Raw genomic sequence first — 25,340 nt, 5'->3', positions numbered from 1 at the left:
AAATAACAGCATATCAAACTGAAATAATACCACAATAAAATGCCAAAAGGGAGCCATACGAAAGTGATATACAGTGGCCAAGTAACTTAATATTAGCCTAAAATAATGCCACCATATAGTACCCAAGAAATGCCATAGTATACTAAAATAATACCAACATACACCACCCAAATCACATGATAAAATAATACCACCATACACTGTCCAAATAACAGAACACTATACGAAAATCTGATGCAGAGCAGTTTTTGGAGCGACTGTCAATTAGAAGGATACTGAGCAAAGGGAAGAGAAAAAAAACAAAAAACAAATGACCTTTTACCCATAGAATGGAAACGGTGTCAGCTGCTGACTAAGCAAGGTGATAAATTGTACGAGTGTCGCAAGAGGTGCACACGGGTTCAGCTTTGAAGAATGAATGATTGATCATTCAGTGATTACTTTTTTTTTTTTTGAACTGTCAAATTGGAGTCACAGACATCCTTCAACACTGTGAAGTCACCGGGCCGAGCTTGGTGAAAGATTTTTTTTTGTATATTATTTTAGTGGATTTACTAAACTTTATAGCCCAGATATAGAGCAGCCCGGGAATCTGCACGGAAACAAGTTTAAAGAAAAAAAAAGGCTTGAATCTTCAGACAGCAAAATCATCTACCGTTTTGTGTACACAGCTCCGATGCAAAATCATGCACACCGGGTAAATTTTCGTTGCTAGATTGAGAAACCTGCGTATGGTGTGACTCTAAAGCCATATGATATCACCATACTTCTTACTGGTCTTCTTCTGAGCACTGCAGAGACATCCGAGGTCACAGCAGGCCGATGGGTCTTCATATGCAGCAGATGACATATACCTGACGAAACGTCAAGACTGCGTTTTCTTACGGAAACCTAATCTTTCACCGCCATTTCTGTATAAGGGATGGAAGGGCGACTAAGGTTACCATTAAAAAGAAGGGAAAGGGAGAGAAAACAGTTTTACAGGGAAGGCCCACTGAGCCCAGAGCTTGCAACAGGAATACGCATGCAATATTTATTTTTTCTTCCCTGTGGGGTGCACAGACAGAAAGCACTAATGAACTGCGAGCACAGACACCCCTCAATGCACTTCCAGACTAAATTGCATGTGACGTCAAAAATCGGTTTACAGTATATGGACTTACTAGAAGACAGGTATTTTTATGGTTGTCCTCCTACAGCCTACACAGTCATACCATTAGTTTCAATGACAAAATTGACCCGATGGGTTCCCTTAAACAAGTCAGGAAAGAGTCAGACATCTGTATAACTCGGATGAGGATTGCAACACGAAGCTCGGACTGTCCGTCAGCTCTCCAAAACCGAGCGTCACAGCTGCAAAGAAATACACGCAAACTCAGGCAGAGAGAACCGGTGGCCAGTCCGAGCATTGTGTTGCGATCCTCACCCGAGTTATATGGCCGTCTGACTCTTCCCTTTCTCTCATTCTGCTCTTCTCATTCTTCCTTAAAACCATTGACCATTGTCAAGAAATAACAATTACGATATTACGATATGTTTTCTCTGATATTCTTATATGAAGCTGCAGGCTCTGGGCTCAGTAGGCCTTCCCTGTAAAGCCATGTTCTCTTTTTTATGGTTTCCATTACATTTCCATATAGTGTAAATAGAACTTTCGCACTCTGCTAATACAGTCATATGTAAAAGTTTGGGCACCCCTATTAATGTTAACCTTTTTTCTTTATAACAATTTTGGTTTTTTCAACAGCTATTTCAGTTTCATATATCTAATAACTGATGGACTCAGTTATATTTCTGGATTCAAATGAGGTTTATTGTACTAACAGAAAATGTGCAATCTGCATTTAAACAAAATTTGACCGGTGTAAAAGTATGGGCACCCTTATCATTTTCTTGATTTGAACACTCCTAACTACTTTTTACTGACTTCCTGAAGCACTAAATTGGTTTTGTAACCTCATTGAGCTTTGAACTTCATAGCCAGGTGTATCAAATCATGAGAAAAGGTATTTAAGGTGGCCACTTGCAAGTAGTTCTCCTATTTGATTCTTCTATGAAGAGTGGCATCATGGGCTCCTCAAAACAACTCTCGAATGATCTGAAAAGAAAGATTATTCAACATAGCTTTTCAGGGGAAGGATACAAAATGTTGTCTCAGAGATTTAACCTGTCAGTTTCCACTGTGAGGAACATAGTAAGGAAATGGAAGAACACAGGTACAGTTCTTGTTAAGCCCAGAAGTGGCAGGCCAAGAAAAATATCAGAAAGGCAGAGAAGAAGAATGGTGAGAACAGTCAAGGACAATCCACAGACCACCTCCAAAGACCGGCAGCATCATCTTGCTGCAGATGGTGTCACTGTGCATCGGTCAACAATACAGCGCATGCATAACGCCTTTTTGTATGACCAAACAACTCAATCTTTGTTTCATCAGTCCACAGGACCTTCTTCCAAAATGTAACTGGCTTGTCCACATGTGCTTTTGCATACCTCAGGCGACTCTGTTTGTGGCCTGCTTGCAGAAACGGCTTCTTTCGCATCACTCTCCCGTACAGCTTCTCCTTGTGCAAAGTGCGCTGTATTGTTGACCGATGCACAGTGACACCATCTGCAGCAAGATGATGCTGCAGGTCTTTGGAGGTGGTCTGTGGATTGTCCTTGACTGTTCTCACCATTCTTCTTCTCTGCCTTTCTGATATTTTTCTTGGCCTGCCACTTCTGGGCTTAACAAGAACTGTACCTGTGTTCTTCCATTTCCTTACTATGTTCCTCACTGTGGAAACTGACAGGTTAAATCTCTGAGACAACTTTTTGTATCCTTTCCCTGAAAAACTATGTTGGATAATCTTTCTTTTCAGATCATTTGAGAGTTGTTTTGAGGAGCCCATGAAGTCACTCTTCATAGGAGAATCAAATAGGAGAACTACTTGCAAGTGGCCACTTTAAATACCTTTTCTCATGATTTGATACACCTGGCTATGAAGTTCAAAGCTCAATGAGGTTACAAAACCAATTTAGTGCTTCAGGAAGTCAGTAAAAAGTAGTTAGGAGTGTTCAAATCAAGAAAATGATAAGGGTGCCCATACTTTTGCACCGGTCAAATTTTGTTTAAATGCAGATTGCACATTTTCTGTTAGTACAATAAACCTCATTTGAATCCAGAAATATAACTGAGTCCATCAGTTATTAGATATATGAACCTGAAATAGCTGTTGCAAAAACCAAAATTGCTATTAAGAAAAAAGGTTAACATTAATAGGGGTGCCCAAACTTTTACATATGACTGTAGATACCACTCCATATGTCTAGATGTATGTTGCTATCTTACCCCTAAATTACAATTTTTTTATTCCATATATACCAAATATTCACTCAGTCTTCTCCAACTAAACACTAGGTGAAGCCTTATCTGTAAGTACAAGCAAACTGACAGCAGACACCCCAGCGAGCAGAATAGGTGGTGGTGACATACTCGTCAAAATGCACAGAACCTGTTCCGTACACAAGTTTGTCCAGTGACCTCATATCTAAAGAATGAAGAACGGAGATGATGCCATTGGCTATTACAGAATAGGCTTAGAAGACAAAGCAAGATATATATCTGTAAAAATGTGATATGGAATGAAGGTTTACATCTAAGTAAGATGAAAATGTCAGGAAGTATAGCTGGGAACAGGTGGAACTATCTCGGATGAAGGTTTACAGAGATAACCAAGGAACATTGACCGAGTGGTGAGACTTATCTACTAAGTGCTAGATTAAGATTGACATTGTTCGGACTCGGAAGTGGTTATATCATCCCCAGCGACTGGACCCAAAACATTAGAGGCACCGTTGAGCATAGGCATGTGCCTAACCAACCAACAAACACAAAGTCATCTATATCAATAAGGAACCTTCTTGAGAAGCATCCAGTCAACAGCCAGTCTTAAATTTACAAAGAGGACCTCTTTCGGTTTCCGCCATGTTTTTTTTTCTGTTCCTACACCTCTCCATTCCTGAGATATTTTTCACTGTATATAAATGTAGTCTTCTTGACCAATGGCGTGTGATCCACAAGGAGACTCCCATAAAGAATAGTTGAGGATCATGCATCCTTGGCTAATAAGACTAGATTTATATAAAGAGAAGAGTGGGCCATATCTCGGGAACAGAGGCGCCGACTCAAAAGCAATGCTTGATTCATGAGAACAGTGGCATTTACAACACCTAAAAGTATTACATTTTTATTGAAAACGTCAGGTCCTCTTTAAGCAGGAAGAGTACACATCCCAAATTACACCGTGCCATAGTAAGCAGTCATGAGTGATGCTGATGACCAAGAACCAAGTGAAAGCATGGCCCCAGTTCAGGTTAGTCTTTTCTTTCCATATCGAATGGGCAGTATGGACCGACAAAGGGTTCAATATCTCTATAGGCCCGAGAGAGTAAGGTGTCCTTCTCTCCAATGAGTCAGGGTGGAGAGGAACAACCAAACATTGTCTCTTTGGTTGGGTGTGATGGCATGAGCATGCATCAAGAGGAAACCCTTTTTTGATTATTTCCATAGATTCCCCACACTTCTATGTAGTCTCTAGTTTCAATTAAGTGCTATTGGCATTTTTTTATATTAAAATTGTTATTTCATATCAACCTATCTCCATGTGGTCTGATCATCTTAGTAATGAGCAGAGAATATTTTTGACGTCTGGAACATGAAGTATATAATATAGACTTGGTTGGCTGGTATAACAATGATCCGTTAAACAGGCTTCAAAATGTGAAGGTTCGTAAAATACTGCAGAATACTTTCCTCAACAGAAGATAAAAAGACAGCCCTGAAGCTCGAGGCCAGGTAATGACTGGTATTAATTGTATCTGAGGACGGCGGGGTTATCTGCAGGTCCCAACACATAGCACGCACACTAGAATAAGCTATGAAACATCCAGAGTAAAGGATCATTTAAATATGGACAGTATTGGACTTTGAGCCTTGGTCTTGGTCCAATATCATTCACAGTTGGGTCAACATAGAAAATTTCTACAGCCTTTAAAGACAAGTTGGTTGCCTGGTGTCCTCTGTTTTAATCCAGTCAAGACAGATACATACAATAACAATTCCCCAATGTATGTTCTATAAGCATTGGAGTTGAGCAACATTAAGGCCAGCATGGTGACCATTGATGATATTTTGGCATAGGTTGAAAACTGGAAGAAGGAGGTTCCTGCAGCCACCATCCTCCACTGACATACTTTTCTTTAAGATGACCATGAAGTGGCAATCAAGTATTTCAGCTCCAAAACAGTGTAGCCCAAAACATCTGTTGGAGCACATTTTATGTCCATGCAGTTGGTAGAGGAAAGTAGCGTCTAACAGATCCTGCATTGGAGAAGAAGAGAGACGCAAGTGGACACCATTTTTAAGACCATGAACAGTTTGACAAAATCAAGATATGTTGAAGGACTTTGAGTTCCTGGATTATTGACTTCCTGAAGGTTCACTAAAAGTCATCGTCACCATCAGTGGTGGAACAATAGAGTCTCAATGCACTGCAGGACAGAGCAGTGCACCTGTGCAGGAGCCACGACAGGAAGGAAAGAAGAGGACGTCATCGCTAGAAGATGGGAGGTGCCGGACCGGACCGCGACACCCATCGGAGCAGAGCGGACCTCGGGTTGAGTATAATCTAACTCTTTTTTCTTCTCTTTCAGGTTACGTCGGAGGCTTATCTATAGCATTACAGAATGCTGTAGATAAGCCCCTGATGTCGGTGCCGGCAGCTCATATTCGAAAAAAGGGTGACAGATTCCCTTTAAGATGATTTTCTGAATGACTTAAGATGCACAGTTGGTTTGTGAAGGCTGTCAAACTAGCCAGCAACACCATAAGGAATTGTCAAAATTGCCTGTCCCGATCGGCCTTGATCTGAAACTTGGGATGACCTCGACTAGCTTTCCATTGATGGAGGGCACATCTGACAAAAGCCACGCACAAGTTAATTGAAAAGTATCTCCAAAGGCTTCACTTGACTATGAGTGAAAATATCCAACTCTGCAGACCGAATTTGGTTAGCGTTAGTAGGCACTAGTCAAACCATTGACCTTTAGGAGGTCTATAACATTTACGGTACGATCAATTAACAAAGTAATGTACTAAATAAGGTATTACAATTAAGGAATCACTTTAAGTAGGTGGCCAAGGTTAGAAAAACAATTTTGAGAACCATTTTATGAATTAAAAGAGGGTAGACGGGGGATCCTTTTGGCAAAAGATGCTCCACTGAGAGAGAGAAGGTGCATAGGTTGTATCCTGCTTTGGAGGACCTGTTCTGTCCTCCAAAGTATCTGTTCTGTCCTCCAAATCGACCTGTTCTGACCTCCAAATCGAACTGTTCTGACCTCCAAATCGAACTGTTCTGACCTCCAAAACAACCTGTTCTGACCTCCAAAGGAATTGTTCTGCCGTCCAAAAATGACCTGGACAGTATGTAAAGGGACCTTTTATAACAAGTCCGACTGTCCCAAGTTGGCAAGAAATAGGACCAGCCTGATTTCTAAAAAAAAAAATCAGGAAAATATAATTAGAAGTGATCCCTTGTACAGATTTCAATAGAAAAAACCACTAAACCAGTCGTTCCGTAACAAAGTAAAATGTGAAAAATTCACGTAAATTGTAGCCTTTGCGATCTTTATTACACGCTATTGATTACCATTAAAAGGAAACAAGTTTTTCCTTTTAAAAACCAGTCCTCCCCGAATGCTTTTCCCCTTCCCCGAAGCCAAGATTGAGATGTAGAGATTGCTCTTTAGGAGTGTATAATGTTCATAATTTACCAAAATTATAGACAGTTATTTAACACCAGGCTGTACTTTCCCTTTAACCGGTTGTGCACGTGTCGCCACAGGCAGCGCCATACATAAAGTGCTAGGTAAGGCCGTGTAATGTCGGAATGCTGACAGCACAGACAAACTGCTATTTATGACGGCCCTAAGCGATCCTACTCGATCTACGACTGCATTCTTCCTCTCAGTCTTGCTATGCAGTAGACATGACATGTTGATGGGAGATCGGTGCCCACGGCCTTTCATGTATAAATGTACGAAGTTATAAAAGTATCTCTAAAACATATGAAACAAGCTCGTAACTCCGGAGCCAGTGGCTGCGAGAAGCTGAAAATATCTACATTTCCTTCAGAGGGCCATCAAACACTAGACTTGAAAGCTATGGCCACCTTTGACATAGAAAAAAGTGTTTTTTTTACATAAATTAATAACATTTTATTAACTTATGATAACCACTAAGTTTTAGTGTCCAAATTTTGTTACTTAATTCATTTTCAGATATGACGTTTACAGACTGATCCATGTTTCAGATTTTTCTCTTGTGGGAGTGACCCTCCCAGGATTACAGGCTGGATATGAGCTCTGTACGGATTCATTGTGCTGAGGTTTTCAGTAGCTTATATCAGTACAGCTTTTATCCTGCACTTATTTCCACTTTCTCCTTTTCTACAAACTCTTCAGACTGTCTACTTTCTCATACTTTCCCTCCAGTGGTGTAACTTGAAACTTGTGGGCCCCAATTAAAAAATCTCCCATAAAGCCCCCAGCTATAACAGGTATTTAATAGTAATCTTTTTCTATAGGTCAAAGGGACATTTTGGGCCACCCTAGGCTCCAGGGCCCGGGTGCGATTGCATCCCCTACATCTATTATAGTTACACCCCTGTTTCCCTCTCTGTCCATGAAATGATCTGCGCAGCCCTCGTTCCTGTGCAGCCCTCCTTCCCCCAAAGTGTCCCAGTGCAAACAAATACATTTAGCAAAAGTGGAAACTGAGAGACTCATTGCTAAGGAAAGTAAAACAAACCCCAAAGTATTCTTTAATTATATAAACAGTAAAAAGATTAAAATTGATGGTGTCTGCCCTTTAAAGAACAATGAGGGTGAAATCATAGAGAGCGATGTGGGAAAAGCAAATGTTTTAAATACTTTTTTCTCAATAGTGTTCACACAGGAAAAGGATTTGCCAGGGGAAATGCAGAGTGATAATGTAAACTCCCCATTAAGTATTACCTGCCTAACCCAGGAAGAAGTGCAGAACCGCCTTAGTAAGATTAAAATTGACAAATCACCAGGCCCTGATGGCATTCACCCTCGGGTATTAAGGGAGTTAAGTAATGTGATAGACAGGCCTCTATTCCTTATACGAGGGGCGATACAAAAGTAATGATAATCGGTTATTTCTATTGCACACAGAAATTAAATTAAAATGTTTTCTTCTCTCTTAGGTACCCACTAGCCCAGGAAAAAAAAATCACTTAAATAAGCCACGATTCCCGGGAGCTACATTCATTTGAATATGAACTGCCAAGGAGTGAACATCAAAATGGAAAAAAACGAGCTCAGAGCTGTCATCAAATACCTCTGCTTGAAAAATTGTCTACCAAAGACATACACAGCGACTTGGTGGAAGCATTGGGGGACTCTTCTCCTCCGTTTTCCACAGTTGCACACTGGGCCAAGGAATTTAACCTGGGAAGAACATCGACGGAAGATGAACATCGCGAAGGACGCCCATCCACGTCCCTCAATGAAGAAAACGTGAAAAAAGTTGAAGAAGTTGTGTTGGCAGATCGAAGAGTGACTATCAGGCATGTAGCTGAGGTCACAGGGATCTCATGGCAGTATTCAAAGAATCCTTGCAAAAGAATTGCATATGAGAAAGGTCTCCGCGCATTGGGTACCAAAAATGTTAACCGATGAGCAAAAGAAGAAACGAGTTGACATTTCAATAGCAAATCTCGAAAAGTTCCAAGCAGACAAGGAGAATTTTTTGTCACGTTTTTTGACCATGGATGAGACCTGGATCCACCACTTTGATCCCGAAACGAAACAACAATCGATGACATGGAAACGAGCCGACAAACCGACGCCGAAGAAATTCAAAGTGTCAAGCTCAGCAGGGAAGGTTATGGCGTCCTTTTTGGGACGCTGAAGGAATTATTATGGTGGACTATTTGGAGAAGGGAGCCACTATTACGGGCTCCTACTACGCAAAACAAATAAGAAGATTGCGGGAGGCTATCAAGGAGAAAAGGCGCGGCAAACTGCGGGCTGGAGTGCTGTTTCACCAAGATAACGCTCCGGCTCACAAAGCTGCAGTTGCCATGGCTACCATTCAAGAAGCGGGCTTTGAACTGGTGGAACACCCCCCTATTCGCCAGATCTAGCCCCCAGTGACTTCTTTCTCTTTCCTCGGCTCAAGGAACACCTCCGGGGCAAGAAATTTGACGACAATGGCGACGTGATAACCGCTGTTGGGGAGTTTTTTGAGGGTCAAGATCAAGAATTTTTTTCGAAGGGAATTCTAAGTTTAGAAAAGAGATGGACTAAATGTATAGACTTGTTAGGAGACTATGTAGAAAAATAAAACAAATTTTTGACTATATTCATTGTGCTTATTATTGATTATCATTACTTTTGGATCGCCCCTCGTATTTAAAGACTCTATAGAAACAGGGTCTGTTCCTTTTGATTGGCGGCAAGCAAATGTGGTACCAATATTCAAAAAGGGGTGTAAAAGGGAACCTGGAAACTATAGGCCGGTAAGCTTAACATCTGTTGTGGGTAAAATTTTTGAAGGGTGTCACGTCGGTTTTGGTAGCCGCCACCGTCCCAGCAGCCCCGCCGCTGCCTATACTCACCGGCGCTCACCACGCCGCACTGTGCCCGCCTCCTCCTCGTTCCCATTAGTCCGGCGCGTGCCTGCTTCGTGCGGGCGCCTTAGGCCGCAGGCGCACGCTCTGCAGGTCTCTTAACCCTGCAGCGCCCGCCCAGAAGCCTGAGCGCCCAATCAGCCAGCAGCACAGGGTATATCAGGCGTCTCCAACATGGTGGAGACGCCTGATTATCGTGTGCCTTTCCTTACGGTATCCTGGCCAAGTGTTTAGGGGTTTCCCCTTCTCACTCTCTCTCCTTAGTCCTGTACTCTATTTCTCCGTCTTGCACCCCAGTGCCCAGTCCTGTACTCCGTGTCTCCGTCCTGCACCCCAGTGCCCAGTCCTGTACTCCGTGTCTCCGTCCTGCACCCAGTGCCCAGTCCTGTAGTCCGTGTCTTCGTCCTGTACTCCAGTGCCCAGTCCTGTACTCCGTGTCCCCGTCCCGTTCTCCGCTCTCTGTGCCTGGTCCTGTACTCCGTGTTTCCGTCCTGCACTCCACTCTGTACTTCCTACTCCGTTCTGCATTCCATTCTCAGTCCTTTGAGCCGCCCCTCTTGGTTCTAGCAGTCACGGCATCTGTCTTCCGAGGATCTGCCCCTAACGGCCCCTGTATAGGGGTCTGCACCACCTGGCGCGCTCACCCCCGGGAGCTCCAGTGCCGCGATCCAGAGGGTCAACTCTCGGACGTAACCTGCCTGCCGTCACAAAGGGTTTCTAAGGGATACCATTTTGGAATATCTCAATGTTAATAAATGTTTAACTCCATATCAACATGGATTTATGAAGGATCGCTCCTGTCAAACTAACCTGATCAGCTTCTATGAGGATGTGAGCTCTCAAATGGACCAAGGAGAATCATTGGATGTCATTTATCTCGACTTCTCTAAAGCATTTGACACTGTCCCACATAAAAGATTGGTAAGTAAGAGGAGAAAGCTTGGGCTAGGGGAAAATGTGTGTAGATGGGTAGGTAGCTGGCTTATTGATAGAAAACAAAGAGTGGTTATTAATGGGACATACTCAGATTGGGCCAGGGTTACTAGTGGGGTACCACAGGGTTCTGCATTGGGCCCCCTACTATTTAATATATTTATTAATGATCTAGTGGATGGCTTACACAGTAAAATATCAGTATTTGCAGATGATACAAAACTATGTAAGGTAGTTAACACAAAGGAGGACAGTTTGCAACTACAGACAGATTTGTGTAAATTGGAGAATTGGGCTGAAAAATGGCAAATGAGGTTTAACACAGATAAGTGTAAGGTTATGCCCATGGGAAGGAGAAACAGATGCTACAATTACTTACTAAATGGGAAACTGCTGGGGAAATCAGACATGGAAAAAGACTTAGGCATCTTAGTCAATAAGAAGCTAAATTGGAGTGCCCAGTGTCAGGCAGCTGCCACCAAAGCAAATAGGGTCATGGGATGCTTTAGAAGAGGTCTGGGGACACGAGATGAAAACATAATTCTCCCTCTGTACAAATCACTCGTCAGACCACACTTGGAGGATTGTGTGCAATTTTGGACGCTGGTGCTCAAGAAAGACATTACTGAACTTGAAAGGGCTCAAAGGCGGGCTACTAAAATGATAAATGGAGCTGGTTCACTACAATACCCAGAAAGGTTATCAAAATTAGGTCAATTTACTCTAGAAAAGAGAAGACTTAGGGGAGACCTAATATATATGTACAAGTATATCAGAGGGCAATACAGAGATCTCTCCAATGAACTGTTTGTACCAAGGACTGTGACAAGAACAAGGGGGCATTCTCTTCGTTTGGAGGAAAGACAATTTCTGCACCAGCATAGAAGAGGGTTCTTCACGGTAAGAGCAGTGAGGCTCTGGAATTCTCTTCCTGAGGAAGTGGTGATGGCCAACTCACTGAATGAATTTAAGAAAGGAATGGATGCTTTTCTTGTGAGTAACAGTATAGAAGGTTACGAATAACAGAATATTATAGGTAGATGGTTGACCCAGCTTAGGGGAAGGAATTTTTTTCCCTATGGAGAAAATTGGCTTCTACTCTGTGGGTTTTTTGCCTTCCCCAGGATCAACAATGCAGAACAGCTGCACTAAAAATAGGCTGAACTAGATGGACATAAGGTCTTCCTTCAGCCTTCAAAACTATGTTACTATGTTATGTTAATGCAAGTGACAGGATGTAACGTGCAGATGGACACGAGGAGGAAACAGACAAACTATTTATTTCTTCCGATATGGCGGGAACTTACAGCAGTTAGAAAACAGTTGAACAATATGAAACAGCGTAAACACAAGTGAATTATACAATACGGTTCAGTCTGAATAACAGAAGAGCCTCTTGGAGATTACACTTGTGTCTCTGACATGGGTGATACAATCGTTCCTGAAGAGACACTACGCTAGTTCTTCTTGAAGCAATGGCCCTAGCGGGGATCACCGTGCTTTCCCGCTAGGCCACAAGTTCTCCTAATAAAGTCTATCAAGGAACGTTGAGCCTCCTTTGCTCCAATCGACTCCCGTCCCACCTGTTGTCCTAGCCCGGTTGACTCGGGTCTCCCTCCCATCACCGAAGGCGTCCTCCTTCGGTCGAAGGCTCCTCATGGATCTTCGATGATTGACCGACTGCTGGTGTCTCCTGGGCCTGAGAAAAAGAGGGCTGAGCTCTGGCTTTTGAGTGACATTGTCTGGGCTCCGGAACTTGACCGATGCAGGATGGAGAGTCGAGCGTTGACCGGCGCAGTCTGGGCTCCGGGTGTTGACCGACGTAGTTCGGATCCTCAGGTTTTGACCGGCGTAGTCAGGTCTTCGGATCTCATTTGGTCATGTCTGGCCAGCACCCTACTGGCCCATGCTTTCTGCTGAGGCCTGTCACTCTGACTTCACCGTCATCTCTGGTCCACCTCTGCAATCTCTCTTTGCGCCAAAGCCCCCCCTCGCGGTTTGGGGCACAGAACCTTTACAATCAGGAACTTTGTCATCAAAGGAACCTGACTGGGTGCCACATTTGAACTAGTTCCCCCTGTAACGCTCCCTGTTCTGGTTGGTTCTGCATGATCCTGACTGGACAGTAGGTGGTAGCCTTCTCGCAATAATGATATATCATGTAGGGGTTCTTCAGTAGAATTTTCGCCTCCTCTTACACCAGGATCAGTTTTTCAACACCGACTATGCCAAGCCATGTTGCTACTGTGAGCAGCCTGCATAGCCTAAATGTGCTACCTCATCTTGCAGCATTTCCAGACTTGTTCTCATCAAGCACATCTTGGACATCATTGGTCGGTGATTACACAGGAGCTGCCAGCAGCGGATCTTGATGATTTACCCAAGTGCATTCAGGGGCAGAACCTTCCTCAGACAACCATTAATAACTTCACTGACAGCAACCAAGGCTGTAAGTGCTGGGATTTCTGTGCGTGACTCATGCATCTAAATATTTTGAAAATCTTAGATAATTTTCTGAAAATGTGTGCATCATTAACAAGTCTATCTGTCCTGTGATTTCCATAAATATAGGATTTTTAGATTTTTTTAGAGTTGCAATTTCAATGTTGAGGAGCGCAATTTATTTACTGCTGGTATAAATTTCTGTAAATGGTTTAGTCACCGTTAGTATATACCATATTTATGTTTGTGGTTTACTTATTGCTTGTAAGGATAAAACTGCCAATTGCCTCTTATTAAAGGGAACCTGTCACCAGGTTTGGCTCATATAAGATATGGCCATCACCTTTCAAGGCTGATATACAGCATTCTATAATGCTATATATCTGCCCCCAACACGACCTGGAAGATAAGAAAAATAACTTTTATTATACTCACCCGCAGGGCGGTCCGGTTCGAAGGGTGTCACTGGTCTTGGTCCGGCGCCTCCCTTCTTCTTGTGATGCCGCCCTCCTGCTTGCTTCGTGTGGATGATGCGTGTCGTCGGCACCGCACTCCTGCGCAGGCGTACTTATCTGCCCTGTTGAGGGCAGAGAAAAAGTATTGCAGCGCGTAGGCACGAGGAAAGGTCGTAGAGCCCCAGCGCATGCGCACTGCAGTACTTTGCTCTGCCCTTGATAGGGCAGAGAAGTACGCCTGCGCAGGAGTGCTGTGCCAAGAAGACTGTGTGGATGACGAAGGGACATGTCATCCACATGAAGCAAGTAAGAGGACGGGGATCGTAAAAAGACGGGAGGCGCCGAACCAAGACCAGCGACACCCCTTGGACCGGACCGCCCCGCAGGTGAGTATAATAAAACTTATTTTTCTTCTCTTACAGGTCGGGTTGGGGGCAGATAGACAGCCTTATAGAATGCTGTAGATAAGCCCTGATAGGTGATAGCCGTATCTCTGAAGCCAGACGAATTGCTGGATAAAGCCAGTCTCAGTGCCCCTGCATTCTCCAATGCTGCAGAGGCAAAGCTGTCTGGGAGAGCACTCGGTCTGGACCAGCGGCACAGCCATTCCACGGGACTGAGCTGCCAATCTCCAGGAGTGCACCACCACAGGCAACCAGGAAACAGAGGATCGGTGCGCTCCAGAAGATACATGAGAAAACCGTTTTAAGCCAGAGAAGAACAATATTAGATTTTATTTTTGCCTGGTCTTCTTACTATTTTTCCTTTTTTGGGGTTGAGGTTCCTCAGTAAGCAGAAATGCTTGAATCGCCACTGTGTTGGGGGATCCGTCTAAGATAGAGAGATCCTTTAATAGGTTCTCAGCTTTGAAAGCTACCTAGAGACATTAGATATTCCTGTATTTATAGCTAGAACCATCTAACCCTGGAAGAATTCGAGGAGGTCATATCCAATTGTTGACTGACATTTCCTGGGGGCTTAAACTTTTTTTTTTTGCAAAAATGACGACAATTTTTCTTCAATGACCCAGCAGTAAAAATTTTCCGTAAATCAGAATCCTCCAGGCAATTCGGAAATCTCCTGAGCCAAGCATAGGTGATTTAGTGTGTCTACTGTCCTAAAAGGCTGGAGGCTTCTTGTGGAGGAACTGGTCAGCTTCTCGTTGAATGGTCAGATAAACAATTTGGCTTTTCAGCTCTGACTCCTGACTGCTAAATACTCAGTAAAACAATGTAGAGAATGCAAGAAAGCTGATGAGAAATGTAAAGCTCGGGCTCCAATCCTCTTACAGCTGGACCTTCAGCCACCCCAAACACTCGATTTTCACACGAAAAGGAAACTTATGGAATTTCACAAGTCCAAAGTTCTGGGGACAAAACTTAAACCCAGGATTGTCAATATATGAATTTTAGGTTGGAGGAAGGGGACATTTTAGCACCTAATGAGAAAGTCTGTGGGGCTCCTAGCAAAAAGCTGTTTGAGTAGCAAGAGTTCATTCTCCCTGCACCACCTCCGCAGGGGAAATTAGGAATTACACAGTCCTAGTTTAAATAGGACTTGGTGGGAATCCTGAATTGGGGAACCTCCCGTGCAAAGTTAAGGTCCCCCATACACATTAGATTAAAGTCTGCCGAACAAGCTGTATCGGTAGGCCTAATGTGAATGTCGAATCCCAACATCTGACTGTTAGGGGAAGGATGGAAGGAAACCGAAGGATCTGGCATGTCCGATTTTCTTCCTTCACCGCCAGAGAGAGAACGCGTCCCTGTGTATGGGAGAGTCGGGCAAGAAATCTACCAGACGAAACACCGGCCGACAGCTGTATAGTGTCTGCAGACGGCTTAAAGGCCCCCATACACATCATACTAATGTCTGCCAAACGAGACGATATCGACAGGTCTAATGTGTATGGGGGACCCCAACAGCAGATTGTGAGATTGGGGGTAGGATCCAGAATGTCCGATTTCCTTCCTTCACCGCCAGAGAATATAAGTCGGGCAAGAAAGCTACCAGATGAGTTATCGGTCAACAGTTATCTAGTGTCTATAGGTGGCTTAAAGACCCCCATACGGACTCGATAAAAGTTGTACTAAATAGACAATCTTGACCAAATTGATCGTTCATTGTTCGGTTTTTCAGGAGTAAGCGATCGACTTTTGGGTGATGAACAATTGTAGTCTAAAAGATATATCGGACATGCTTGATATTTTCGTACGACTATCGTGCACGGCATAGTGTGTACGTGCCGATCGTTCGGAAAACTAATTTCATTTGCACTATCACACTGATCGATCCCAGAAATTTAATCTAAAAGATATTTGTGCAAGGTCATTGCCCGATGATGTCGTGCAAAAGAAGATTTGTACGAGCAACAATGGATCTTTGATCATTCGATTGCAAGGTTATTCCATTTCTATAATGGAAGTCTTCACAGAGGCTGGACAGACAGAATCCTGCTTTGAGCAGGGGGTTGGACACAATGACCCGGAATGTCCCTTCCAACTCTAACATTCTAGGATTGTATGGGGAGTTCTCCTTCAATGGAAGTCTTCACACAGAGGCTAGACAGACATCTGTCTTAGATGGGTTAGTGAATCCTGCATTGAACAGGGAGTTGGACACAATGACCCGGTATGTCCCTTTCAACTCTAACATTCTAGGATTGTATGGGGAGTTCTCCTTCAATGGAAGGCTTCACACAGAGGCTAGACAGACATCTGTCTTAGATGGGTTAGTGAATCCTGCATTGAGCAGGGGGTTGGACACAATAACCCTGGAGGTCCCTTCCAACTCTACCATTCTGTGAGTCTATGGTGAGTTCTCCTTTAATGGAAGTCTTCAAACAGAGGCTGGACAGACATCTGTCTCAACATTCTAGGATTGTCATCTCATGTGCACGGCCAGCATTACACTTCCCATAAGAGGAATCAGGCACCAAACTAATGCCTGCAGTAACGGCAAAATCTTGCAAAATAGATGAGATTAGGATCTTATGATTTTATTGTCACCTAATAAACTTCCTCAAAGTTTAATATAACTAACGAATGTTGTGTAAGAATCAACGGGAGGAACATTCACTTTACAAGATGCAGACTGTCCATGAATTTACACAGTAGAAAAAAATAGGCAAAAGGATATACAGTAGATAGAGTATCTATCCATCAATGTGTCCACCCACTATTATTTTTATTTTACTCATTTATATAGCGTTATTAATTCCGCAGTGCTTGGGGCTCACAATCTAAATTCCCTATAAGTATGTCTTTGGAAAATGGGAGGAAACCGGAGAACCCGGAGGAAACCCACGCAAACACGGGGAGAACATAAAAACTCCTTGCAGATGTTGTCCTTGGTGGGATCCGTCTGTCTATGAAACAGAAAGCTAGCCCACATTACCATCCAGCTATGTATGTGCTGTGGCATATCGGCTCACTCAGCTGTGCGTGGAGGTAGACTCACGAACAGTGTCTCTTTAAGACCTTCACTGCACACAGAATGCCTCTGGAGGCCGACTAGTTAAACGCCAGACCACACCCTGGGGTGGAGATAAGGTGGACAACCTCCCACCCATTCTATGGTTGTCCACAAAAAACCCAGCCCTTAAAATGGTTGATTATCCCCTCTCAACACAGTGTGCTTAAGCAAAGTTCTGAGTTTCAAATCACTGAAGCTAATAGCCTCAGTGAAACGTATCTCCCCTCCAGCACTCTGCCAGTGACTTTGTCTCAGTGGCTATTTATGTATCTATCCACCTTGAGCTCTCATTTATCTTTCCATCCGGTCATCTCGCATTGTGTTTATCCATGAGCAGACACAGATAATGAGATGGAAGATGGATACATGGTATCTAGATAGTTACATAAAGAGCCATGTATCCATCTTCTATCTCATTATCTGTGTCTGCTCATCCAAACATCTATTAATCTGAGACATACGAGACATTGATTTGTGAGGTGCAGAAGCAGCAGTCAGAGCCAGATTTTTGGTGCTGGTGGTATCCCAAAGGTCCTACTGCCACATAAGGCACCAGTAAGATATGGTCTTCATCTCTTACTTGCATTATAATTAGGGCCGCATTTTCGGTTCGAATGTGATCCGACAAAATATCGGATCGCACTCTATGTGGTTGTGTATGTTTGATTTTTTTCCTAGAACTGAGCCGATGCTCGGGTAAAAAAAAATAAAAAAATCTCAGCATGCTCGGTTTGCATCTAATATTCGGCCATGCAAGCCAATGAGTCTGTAGAATACATCGGGCTGCACTTGGATGACATCTGAGTGCAGTCTTTTTTTCACAGACTAACACAATGCAGAAGATGGAGAAAATTCAATGGAGAAGATGGAGAAAGATTTTAAGAGCTCCTTACTTCATGTGCCTTTTTTTATTAGAAACTTTTACAGATAGTACTTGAAAAATAACCCTAAAAGTGAATTTAGGTTTTTCGCTCCAACATTTCTGACATTGATCCACCCCTCGCAGCAGAACACTAGATACTACCAACATGGATTCACATTATTTTCCAAAATTTAAGAGGCAATACAATGCTGCAAAAAGTCAAGTCTGGGACATTTTATTTGCAAAAAGTTCTAACTTAAAAAGCCAACTCCCATACATTGCCCGGTCCCATAGACCACTTCCCCTTTGTGTAGGAAGTGGGCGAATCCTATAAGTTGCACATGAAGCCTAGGACAGTACGGCGTCTTCTCCCATGTTAAAGCAATGATGGAGGAACGGCCGTTGTATCGCTTTTTTTCTATAGAACCGGTGATGACCTTTGTGCAGAAGTTAAGTGACAATGACCAAATTCTCAGGGTTATAAATGTGCAGCCCATTAAGAAGAACTTGAGCGAGCGTCGGAGTAATTTACCGCCATACGCTGCACATATTGCTTTAGGGAAAGGCTGGGGAGGCATATCGTGGAGGGTGGGGACACTCACTCACACACAGATTTGAATCACTGAGCCGGTCAGGAATGTGGACTTTAATGAAAATGCAACATTTCTTCTCCAGTGAATACATTATATATATAGTTGTGGGCAAAAGTATTGACACCCCTGCAATTTTGTCAGATAATACTCAGTTTCTTCCTGAAAATGATTGCAATCACAAATTCTTTGGTGTTATTATCTTCATTTAATTTGTCTTAAATGACAAAAGAGAATGAAGCAAAAAGCAAAACATTGATCATTTCACACAAAACTTCAAAAATGGGCGAGACAAAAGTATTGGCACCCTCAGCCTAATACTTGGTTGCACAACCTTTAGCCAAAATAACTGCGACCAACCGCTTCCGGTAACCATCAATGAGTTTCTTACAATGCTCTGCTGGAATTTTAGACCATTCTTCTTTGGCAAACTGCTCCAGGTCCCTGATATTTGAAGGGTGCCTTCTCCAAACTGCCATTTTTAGATCTCTCCACAGGTGTTCTATGGGATTCAGGTCTGGACTCATTGCTGGCCACCTTAGAAGTCTCCAGTGCTTTCTCTCAAACCATTTTCTAGTGCTTTTTGAAGTGTGTTTTGGGTCATTGTCCTGCTGGAAGACCCATGACCTCTGAGGGAGACCCAGCTTTCTCACACTGGGCCCTACATTATGCTGCAAAATTTGTTGGTAGTCTTTAGACTTCATAATGCCATGCACACGGTCAAGCAGTCCAGTGCCAGAGGCAGCAAAGCAACCCCAAAACATCAGGGAACCTACGCCATGTTTGACTGTAGGGACCGTGTTCTTTTCTTTGAATGCCTCTTTTTTCTCCTGTAAACTCTATGTTGATGCTTTTGCCCAAAAAGCTCTACTTTTGTCTCATCTGACCAGAGAACATTCTTCCAAAACGTTTTAGGCTTTTTCAGGTAAGTTTTGGCAAACTCCAGCCTGGCTTTTTTATGTCTCAGGGTAAGAAGTGGGGTCTTCCTGGGTCTTCTACCATACAGTCCCTTTTCATTCAGACGCAGACGGATAGTACGGGTTGACACTGTTGTACCCTCGGACTGCAGGGCAGCTTGAACTTGTTTGGATGTTAGTCGAGGTTCTTTATCCAACATCCGCACAATCTTGCGTTGAAATCTCTTGTCAAGTTTTCTTTCCCGTCCACATCTAGGGAGGTTAGCCACAGTGCCATGGGCTTTACACTTCTTGATGACACTGCGCACGGTAGACACAGGAACATTCAGGTCTTTGGAGATGGACTTGTAGCCTTGAGATTGCTCATGCTTCCTCACAATGTGGTTTCTCAAGTCCTCAGACAGTTCTTTGGTCTTCTTTCTTTTCTCCATGCTCAATGTGGTACACACAAGGACACAGGACAGAGGTTGAGTCAACTTTAATCCATGTCAACTGGCTGCAAGTGTGATTTAGTTATTGCCAACACCTGTTAGGTGCCACAGGTAAGTTACAGGTGCTGTTAATTACACAAATTAGAGAAGCATCACATGATTTTTTGAACAGTGCCAATACTTTTGTCCACCCACTTTTTTATGTTTGGTGTGGAATTATATCCAGTTTGGCTTTAGGACAATTCTTTTTGTGTTTTTTTCATTTAAAACAAATTAAATGAAGATAATACCAAAGAATTTGTGTTTGCAATCATTTTCAGGAAGAAACTGAGTATTATCTGACAGAATTATATATATATATATACACACACACACACAATATATATATTCTATGCGGGGACTAAAAATGGAGAAATCTGCTACCAAGGAGCCGCGCGTCTCTCACCCTGGAGGACTCGGCGTACCAGTACCACCAATTTATATCCATGTAATACCACATCTCTCCAGCAGTGGCCGCTGTAAAAGAAACGTGAGGCTGTCCAGACCTATGTGAATCAACTTGATCGCAAGGATTAAAGTTCTGAGCAGATAAGAAAACCTTCTTTACTGAAACTGTTTTTTTTTTTCCTGCAACCCCTAAAACAATGACACATTTTGGTAAACCGTTTCAGAAGAAAGATAAACCCCCAAATAATTGAGGTTGGAGGCGAATTTGGCATATATGGATCAATGGTGTCTAAAGTATATTGCGAAGAGTTACATACTAAGGTGAGGAGACTTTTAAGCCTTGCAATGCTCCTCTGGGAAATGAAATATGCCTTTAATATTACATAGAAACAAAAATAAATGTGTGTACCAGGGTTAGGATATTTATGCATGTGACTGAACCCCAAGAATCAATGTTGCTCGTGGACCTTTGCCAACCCAGTCCAACACTATTTTTGGGATCCAGCAGTCAGACCCCCAGTGATTAGTAAACTATTCCTTATCCTATTAATAGGTGATATTTATGATTTTGGGAATAACCCTTTAAGCAATTGATCAGGTCAAACCCAGACAGGATAAAAGGGAGTGCAAAGGAGACAAGTGCACTGGGGGTCCGTGCTATCCAGCGACCTCCACCACCCACCTCAGAGTACATGTCTAAGAACAGCACTAGCACTGATGTGGGCAGCATACGCCGGTATTATTAGGGTACTATGTGGCAGTATTAGTTCACTATTTGGTACGCTACTGTAGTATTGCGGTGGAATTATTGTGCATTGCATGGCGGTATTTTTCAGTTTTTGACCATGTCTTGAACAGACTTTTTTTTTTTTTTTCCGACCCAGATCGAACCCAATTAGTCAGAAATCCTGTCCACAAGAATCAACATTTAAGAAGAAAATTGCAAAAGACACAAGATTGGGAAATCGGAACCCATGTGTTACTCCAGCTGTCCCGAGGACTGGTTTAACGGCTCCTCTGCATGCAACGCGCTGGTAATGTCAGGGAAGATTATGTAATGACCTGGAAGGCGGCCCGGTGATAGAAACGTCCACCAGAGTCTAGGACAGTTCTTAGGAAAGGAGGAGAACATCAGTCCCATAAGACTTTTTTTTAATGTTGTTATGTTTAGTACAGAAACAGAGCTTAACCTCATCTGTCCTGGTGATGGCTGAAATACTCTGCGCTGCTGGCGCCTCTGCTCCACCTACTGTACCTTCATTTGAGTTTCATACTAACCCGGCAGTGTGTTTTCTGAACGGACCGGCCATACCACATGGAAGAAAAGTCTTAATTATAATACTACCATACAGTACCCATATCATACCGCCATATACTTAGAGAGGATTAAATCCTTTATTATTACTGGGTTGTATCCATGTATCACAGCAATCTGTTATCGGTGTCATCGCTGAAAAATGTGGGGTCATATAAAGCGAAAATAAAAGTGATGATAAGAATATAAATAATACCGCCATACAGTCCATAAAATATAGTGATACCTTGATATAAGTTCACAATAAGGTTTTGATGGTGCAAATTCTTCAATGGTAGAGGTCCTGGGACAATTTGCAATCTATATATATAAAATTGAATGTATGTGTGTGTGTGTGTATCACCAACCAATCACAAAGCATCTTTCATTTCACCAGAGCTGTTTAAAAGAAGCTGAGCTGTAATTGGTTGCTATGAGCAACAGTTTTCTCACTCCACAACAACACCTCAGCAGACACTGACATGGTGGGAGAAATCTAGCATCCCTGGGAACATAAGCTACCAGCCATTGTCTGCCCCCCAGAAAGGAGCAGAGAGCACATGACAGAAATGAATCCTCCCCTCCCTGTCCATATCCCCATCACACATCCTCCATCCCATAGGCACATCTTCCCTCTTAAAGGGATCTCCGGTATGGAAGTGAGGGCAAATCCCTCAGCGCTCTGATTCTGACCCCAGGCCTCTCTTAAAGGGATAACCGGTATGGAAGTTAGGACCGTTCCACTCAGCGCTGTGGTTCTCACCCCAGGGTCTCTTAAAGGGATCATTGGTATGGAAGTTAGGGCAAATCCACTAAGCTCTCTGGTTCTGACCCAAGGCTGATGGGATGATGTGGGATATTAGGAGTAGTAGTCCGGTGGCTCTGGCTGATGGGATGATGTGGGATATTAGGGGTAGTAGTCCGGTGGCTCTGGCTGATGGGATGATGTGGGATATTAGGGGTAGTAGTCCGGTGGCTCTGGCTGATGGAATGATGTGGGATATTAGTAGTCCGGTGGCTCTGGCTGACGGGATGATGTGGGATATTAGGGGTAGTAGTCCGGTGGCTCTGGCTGATGGCATGATGTGGGATATTAGTGGTAGTAGTCCGGTGGCTCTGGCTGACGGGATGATGTGGGATATTAGGGGTAGTAGTCCGGTGGCTCTGGCTGATGGAATGATGTGGGATATTAGTGGTAGTAGTCCGGTGGCTCTGGCTGATGGAATGATGTGGGATATTAGGGGTAGTAGTCCGGTGGCTCTGGCTGATGGGATGATGTGGGATATTAGGGGTAGTAGTCCGGTGGCTCTGGCTGATGGAATGATGTGGGATATTAGGGGTAGTAGTCCGGTGGCTCTGGCTGATGGAATGATGTGGGATATTAGGGGTAGTAGTCCGGTGGCTCTGGCTGATGGAATGATGTGGGATATTAGGGGTAGTAGTCCGGTGGCTCTGGCTGACGGGATGATGTGGGATATTAGGGGTAGTAGTCCGGTGGCTCTGGCTGATGGGATGATGTGGGATATTAGGGGTAGTAGTCCGGTGGCTCTGGCTGATGGAATGATGTGGGATATTAGGGGTAGTAGACCGGTGGCTCTGGCTGACGGGATGATGTGGGATATTAGTAGTCCGGTGGCTCTGGCTGATGGGATGATGTGGGATATTAGTGGTAGTAGTCCGGTGGCTCTGGCTGATGGAATGATGTGGGATATTAGGGGTAGTAGTCCGGTGGCTCTGGCTGACGGGATGATGTGGGATATTAGTGGTAGTAGTCCGGTGGCTCTGGCTGACGGGATGATGTGGGATATTAGGGGTAGTAGTCCGGTGGCTCTGGCTGATGGGATGATGTGGGATATTAGGGGTAGTAGTCCGGTGGCTCTGGCTGATGGGATGATGTGGGATATTAGGGGTAGTAGTCCAGTGGCTCTGGCTGATGGGACGATGTGGGATATTAGGGGTAGTAGTCCAGTGGCTCTGGCTGATGGGATGATGTGGGATATTAGGGGGAGTAGTCCAGTGGCTCTGGCTGATGGGATGATGTGGGATATTAGGGGTAGTAGTCCGGTGGCTCTGGCTGACGGGATGATGTGGGATATTAGGGGGAGTAGTCCGGTGGCTCTGGCTGATGGGATGATGTGGGATATTAGTGGTAGTAGTCCTGTGGCTTTGGCTGATGGGATGATGTGGGATATTAGGGGTAGTAGTCCTGTGGCTTTGGCTGATGGGACGATGTGGGATATTAGGGGTAGTAGTCCAGTGGCTCTGGCTGATGGGATGATGTGGGATATTAGGGGTAGTAGTCCGGTGGCTCTGGCTGATGGGATGATGTGGGATATTAGGGGTAGTAGTCCGGTGGCTCTGGCTAATGGGATGATGTGGGATATTAGGGGTAGTAGTCCGGTGGCTCTGGCTGATGGGATGATGTGGGATATTAGGGGTAGTAGTCCAGTGGCTCTGGCTGATGGGATGATGTGGGATATTAGGAGGAGTAGTCCGGTGGCTCTGGCTGATGGGACGATGTGGGATATTAGGGGTAGTAGTCCAGTGGCTCTGGCTGATGGGATGATGTGGGATATTAGGGGTAGTAGTCCGGTGGCTCTGGCTAATGGGATGATGTGGGATATTAGGAGGAGTAGTCCGGTGGCTCTGGCTGATGGGACGATGTGGGATATTAGGGGTAGTAGTCCAGTGGCTCTGGCTGATGGGATGATGTGGGATATTAGGGGGAGTAGTCCGGTGGCTCTGGCTGATGGGATGATGTGGGATATTAGGGGTAGTAGTCCGGTGGCTCTGGCTGATGGGATGATGTGGGATATTAAGGGTAGTAGTCCAGTGGGTCTGGCTGATGGGATGATGTGGGATATTAGGGGGAGTAGTCCGGTGGCTCTGGCTGATGGGATGATGTGGGATATTAGGGGTAGTAGTCCGGTGGCTCTGGCTGATGGGATGATGTGGGATATTAAGGGTAGTAGTCCAGTGGGTCTGGCTGATGGGATGATGTGGGATATTAGGGGGAGTAGTCCGGTGGCTCTGACTGACGGGATGATGTGGGATATTAGGGGTAGTAGTCCGGTGGCTCTGGCTGACGGAATGATGTGGGATATTAGTGGTAGTAGTCCGGTGGCTCTGGCTGATGGGATAATGTGGGATATTAAGGGTAGTAGTCCTGTGGCTCTGACTGATGGGATGATGTGGGATATTAGGGGGAGTAGTCCGGTGGCTCTGGCTGACGGAATGATGTGGGATATTAGTGGTAGTAGTCCGGTGGCTCTGGCTGATGGGATGATGTGGGATATTAAGGGTAGTAGTCCTGTGGCTCTGACTGATGGGATGATGTGGGATATTAGGGGGAGTAGTGCGGTAGCTCTGGCTGACGGGATGATGTGGGATATTAGGAGTAGTAGTCCGGTGGCTCTGGCTGATGGGATGATGTGGGATATTAGGGGTAGTAGTCCGGTGGCTCTGACTGATGGGATGATGTGGGATATTAAGGGTAGTAGTCTGGTGGCTCTGGCTGATGGGATGATGTGGGATATTAAGGGTAGTAGTCCGGTGGCTCTGGCTGATGGGATGATGTGGGATATTAAGGGTAGTAGTCCTGTGGCTCTGACTGATGGGATGATGTGGGATATTAGGGGGAGTAGTGCGGTAGCTCTGGCTGACGGGATGATGTGGGATATTAGGGGTAGTAGTCCGGTGGCTCTGGCTGATGGGATGATGTGGGATATTAGGGGTAGTAGTCCGGTGGCTCTGGCTGACGGGATGATGTGGGATATTAAGGGTAGTAGTCTGGTGGC

The 25,340-nt window shown here is 44.3% G+C and overlaps 1 protein-coding gene across 1 annotated transcript in view; it reads right to left on the bottom strand.

Moving 5' to 3' along the window:
• LOC141101311 (uncharacterized) overlaps window positions 1–25,340 on the bottom strand; it is a 184,258-nt gene that overhangs the window by 139,062 nt on the left and 19,856 nt on the right. The gene's annotated exons all lie outside the window — the stretch shown is intronic.

This window comes from Dendrobates tinctorius, unplaced genomic scaffold (assembly GCF_039654945.1).
Source record: "Dendrobates tinctorius isolate UK_male_01 unplaced genomic scaffold, ASM3965494v1 ptg000116l, whole genome shotgun sequence".
Taxonomy (NCBI): Eukaryota; Metazoa; Chordata; class Amphibia; order Anura; family Dendrobatidae; genus Dendrobates; species Dendrobates tinctorius.
The sequence above is the reverse complement of the archived record's forward strand: the minus strand, read 5'-3'. Positions and strand labels throughout refer to the sequence as shown.